Here is a 6,000-nt window from a genome sequence, read left to right on the forward strand (position 1 = left end):
ATATTTTCAACATTAATCATTATACTAGAGTTTGGCCAACCAAAAAAATTATTTATATATACATTTTTGTGGATCCAATGCATGCATAGAAAATTCTTCCTTTTTCATCTTCATCTTCTTATGCACTGGTTAGTCAGTTGGAATTTACTAGAATTAATTAATTATTTTAATTATATTTCTTATTTCTTCTTCATAAGATCAAACCATATATATATATATATCATGCTCGAATTTTCTGAATAATTAATTCAGATAAAAATTAATAAAACATAAAATTGCTGATTGTATGCTGCACTAACTGATAAAATAGCACAATAATTAAGAGCAATTTGCCATGACATGTAGGGGAATATGGGTTTAATTTAATAGAAACCAGAACTTTCTCTTTTGGTTTACACAGGAAGTTTTGTTAGTTATACAGTGATTTACTTTTTTTTTTATTAGCTTATAAAATTAAAAAACTTTACTATTTGATAATTTCTCCTTTGAAAAACACCAACTAATCTCACCTGTTTCTATGTTTCTTTTGTTTGTTCTATGCCTTAAAAAGTAATCGCCCGTTTTAGTACAAACATGCGTACGTCTGGGCAATACTCACACGGCTCATTCGTTTCAAGATATAACCAAAAAAAGAGTCAATATTTTCAACTTGAGAGGATCAAAATTTTCAACTTTTTTAGATTAGGCATATATATGGAACAACTTTTTTCTGTAACTTACAGCTTTTATCTTTTCCATACATGATAAATTTTTTTATTAAATTGAGAGATTCGAATTCAATTTTTTAAATAAAAAAATTACATATTAATTATTGAATTAAATATTATCATATATGATAATTTTACTTTTTGAGTACGTTTATATAATATAAGTCTGTTGGAAAATACGGCTATGAATATTAATAAAGTTTTGTATCCTTTCGTACTAAACCACGCTAGTCTTCTTTATTATCTCTTTAGACTTTCTATTGAGTCTCAATATTAGACTCGGTTTTTATTGACTTTGATTATCAATGAACCGATTTCGGCCTTCCTCTTTATTGCCTTTATAATCTTTGCAAGTATTCCCGCTATGCGTGAATATCGACCTCCAATCTAGATTTTAATGCCATAGTTGATCTTGAATTGAAAACATCGAGTTTTTTGGATTTTTTTTTTTTTTTGTCTTTTGAACTATAATTAGGGTTTGAACATTGATTTTTTATTTTTATTTTTTAAAAATTTTCCCTGTATTTTAACTTTTTCCCTGTATTTTAACTCTGTTTTGTTTATTTCAATTTTATATTATTTACAATAAATAGTATTTACATTATGACTAATTAAAGCTTTGAATTAAAATTTTAAATTTAATTCAATTAATTCATACAATTATTCTTAAAAAATAATATATAATAAATTTAAAATTCAAATCCTAACATCTATAATGTTTTTCCTTATCCCTAAACTGTGAGTTTCTTTGTAAAAAGACTTACACTGAATTATAGTACATACCCCAACTGCAAAATAATACCTACTTAATTGTTATCATTAATGTGTTAATGGGTTTGACCAAATTGAAGACATCAGTGCCTTAACACTATCATTAAACCAACATAATCATGGGTATCTACTCATTATCCTTAACGTATATGTTTCTGAATGGATAAGATAGTTTACTATAGTACAATTGGTTATTGTAAATATATATTTTACTGAAGTTGGGAGCAGTCAGGTGGATTTTGCCAATGTATAATATTTCCAACTTGGAATAATCAACTTCGCAAATGCTCTTTGAAAATTGATTGGCTATAAAAATTCAACTTTTTTGCCTTTCAAAAAGTAAATAGGAAGGATAAAGTTTCATTGTGTTTTTATATATTGTGACATATATATATAATTGAAATTCAAAGTTAAAAGAAATTAATATATAAAAATTACCGAAATGGAAAAAAAACCATATAATATATAGATTTTCTAAAACGGAAAAAAGCATCTAAATAATGAATTTCGCATACATATCATAAAAGAAAATTAAAAATTTTGAGTTCAATTTTATTTTTATATATTAGATTGAGGATAGAAGATGATAAAATTCAAACTTCACTTTTACATGTCTTCTTAACATTTCTTAATTATTAGATCAAAAAACTAAAGACGAGTTCAATCAATTTTAATAATAAAAAAATGAAATAATATAAAAATTATCTAATTATTGCATATTATTATAAGAAACCAAAACTTTAGGTAAGACAATTAAGCATGAATTATTTATGATGGTGTTGTAAAGACAAACAAGCAAACACAGTCCATCTATTGCTGTGGAATAAGGAGAGGAAGCACGTGCACATGTCAGTAGTTTTTTAAATCCTAATTTGGGAGAGGTGGGCAGTTGAGTTTTGGTACCGTCGGCAGATTTAAGATTGCGCCCTTTCTTCCATTTTTTCTATGTTCTGAAAAAACATGAATTTGTTCAATGAATCGTTCACCCAACCCCACGTGTCTCTACCCATTTTTGGTCCAGGCGTTGTGGGCCTGTATTCGGCACCATTCGGCACCATTCGGCATGAATCTATTGGCTGTTGAATGTTTTCTTTTCAATAGTGAATGGTGCAGTTTGAGACATGGGAGTTGCAGTCAGAGATTTATTTTTCCTTACTTTAAGAATGAAAAAGATTTGGCACTGTGCCGACACCGGAGCAAGATTTTGTTTGGTTTTTTCTCAGTTTCAAATAGAACGTGCGCATAATGTTCGTATTACGAAGACAAAGATGTATATCCAATGAAAACCGAGGCGGCAAATGGCTGTCAGTGACAACATTTAATTCATTATTTGTTATTATTGCATGCACTACCACTACAAAAAAATTATTCTTTATTGACATTCAAAAAATCAAAAGTAAAACTTAAAAATTCGTCGATATAATATAATAAATCTTATATTAACAATCAAAATATTTATTTTAATAAATTTTTAATTGTTAATATATCTCTTATTATGATAAATTTATACCGACAGTTTTTAAGCTATCAAAATATGTAACAAAGATATACTGATAGGTTTAGTCAGTCACTATATATATAGCTGTTGATATAATAATTATTGTGTATTTTACATTATACCTTTCACCAACGGTTATTCTCATAAATATAGATTTATATGTTTTAATTTTTTTAACTTTCATCGATAATATCTCCGTCAATATATCTTTTACCAGCAGTCAATACCCATCAATATAGTCTTATATGTTTTAACTTTTATTAACGGTCCATGATAACTGTTAGTATAACCTAAAATATTTTAATAGTAAAACACATCGGTATAAATTTTAAAACGTCGTTAAAAATATTTTTTTAATTATATTTTTAATTATTAATATTAATTTATTTATAATCATAATATAATATGATTTCATATAAAGTAAAAATACACAAAAAAATAAAAATATTTAACAACATTTGAAATAAAGTAACAACCAAATTATTTTATAATACACAAATTTAAAATAACTAAAGAATTAACGTCATTGTACCAAATCCAAAAAAAAAAAGAACATTTATATTTATGAATGGTATAGCCCTAGTTGATAGTGTATCTAGTGAGCGATTCAGCATTACTAGAATTTCAAGCTCCCATGGCAAAAACGTCTGGACCTACAGTCCTCCAATTTAGTACATTTAAGTCGAAAATGACCATAGCCCTGTGTTGAAAATAAAAAGCATTGGATCTAGTTAAAAGGAAACTTCATCTAACTGTTTAAATGTTAGGAAATAGACAAATTACAAAGTTCATAAAGATGGTAATAAAGTTTACTTACCTAGATTTTTTGAAGAAAATATTAAGTTCATCCTATCTAGACATGGGTAAGCAATTTTTGGAGAAACCACACATATTTGCCATCATTTACAAATTTTGACCACATAGTGAAATCAAAGCCAGTGCCATTAGAAAGACAAAAAAATAGGCATACTTGATGACACAAATTGAAATGCAAAAAATAAAAAATACTTTTAAAAAATAACGAAAGTCTTGATGCTTCAACTTTAATTCAGCTTTAAAACAAAATGGGTGTCGATAGCTTTAAGTTTGTAGAGTCGGTGAAAGGTGGTGAAAGGTGGTGAAAGGTGGAGAAAGTTGGTGAAAGGTGAAGATTAGGTTATGAGTATAGACGAGTGGAGAAAGTTGGTAGGAGGTGAAGATTAAGTATATAGAGTCGATGAGAGGTGGAGTTAAAGAAAAATTTGAGTAGGGATTATTCAAAGCGTTTTTGACCAAAAACACCTTCAATAATCCTAAAAAATTTTTATGTGAGCCAAAAATGCCTCATCCCAAAATTTATTATATAGGTTATTGAATGCGTTTTTAGCCAAAAACACCTTTAATAATCCCTTTTAAAATTTTTGTAAGGGATTATTGACAAAAAATACCTTTAATAATTTTCTCAATAAATTTTTATGAGAGATTATTTATGGCATTTTTAGCCAAAAACACCTTAAATAATCTCCTTATAACTTTTTACAAAGGGAATATTAAATGTGTTTTAGGTCAAAAATATCTTCAATAATCATCTCAATAAATTTTTAAGAGGGATTATTGAAGGCATTTTTGACAAAAAAACGCCTTCAATAATCTTATTTAATTTTTGTAAGCCAATAATTTTTTTTTGTTTTAAGCGTATACTGACGGTTACATTAATAATCATTAGTATATAACATATTTATATTGATGAATAGTCGTATACCATTAGAAAAAGTTTATTTATAATGACGGTTAAATAAAATGTTTATATAATTATGGTATATTCTGACGGTATTAAAAATTTATGAGTAAAAATCTTATTTATTGACAAAATTTGACCGTCAGTAAATAATCTATACAAAAAATATTTTATATAGATTATTGAAAGCATTTTTGGTTGAAAACGCCTTCAACAATCTCTTTCCAAAATTTTGTGAATGGATTATTGAATAATCCTATTCAATTTTTTTGTAGTCACTAATTTTTTTGTTTTGAGCCCATACTGACGGTGATGTTAATAACTATCAGTATATAACATATTTATATTGATGAATAGTTATATACCGTCTAAAAAATTTTATTTATACCGATGGTTAAATAAAGTGTTGGTATAAGTATGATATATTTTGATGATATTAAAAATCCGTCAATAAAATTTTTTTTATTGATGAAATTTGACTTTCAGTATAATCAAGCTTCAGTATATAATAAATTTTTTGTAACAAAATTGATTTTTGTATTGATGCTACAGCACCTTAATCTAGTTTTCTTTTTGCATAGTTTGGTCCTCTTAAATGTTAATTTTTTGCCATTGATCAAAGTTTCATGAACTTTTGAATCATTTGATCTTGTTCTTTTCTTTTCTTTTTTTTTATAAAAGTTCATCTTATATTTTATTTAAAATATTTTAAATTCCACTCTTTAAAAATATATATATTTATTATTGAAACAAATGCTCAAGCTTTATATCTTACTCTTTTGGTAAAAACTATCAGTTGCTAATTTGGAGTGTGAATCGCTGTGATCTTACCTTCTAGAATGCTTTGTGTTTGCCTTAAGAATAGCAACAAAACAAAGTAAAGAAAAGAAAAGGGCATGATTATCATATTTGTAGACGCAGAACAACATCAATTGCAAAATTGCTCTACTCTGGGTGCATGCCCAAATCATTTATGCCAGCAAAAGAGAAAGTTGGTGAAGGGAAGAAAATAAATAAAACAAGAAAATGAGAGAAAATAAAATAGAAAAACATCGACGGGAAAGGCAGATGGGGCCAGTGACAAGCAAAACTCATAATGAAGTGCTCAATGCCAAAATCTCCGAGTTAATGAATCCAATAATTATAATTTGGTCAACTCTGGTCTCCTCCCATTGGGTCAATGAATTATCCTTCAAAGATCACTGATTAGGGCTCCACTACCCTTGAAACAAACCTCAAATGACAGATGAACATTGATTCAGTCCAAGAACCTCCATGGAAATTAAAGATTCGGAGTTAGGACCATT

Source organism: Durio zibethinus, chromosome 26 (genome assembly GCF_047325235.1).
Source record: "Durio zibethinus cultivar Kanyao isolate XHJ-2024 chromosome 26, ASM4732523v1, whole genome shotgun sequence".
NCBI lineage: Eukaryota > Viridiplantae > Streptophyta > Magnoliopsida > Malvales > Malvaceae > Durio > Durio zibethinus.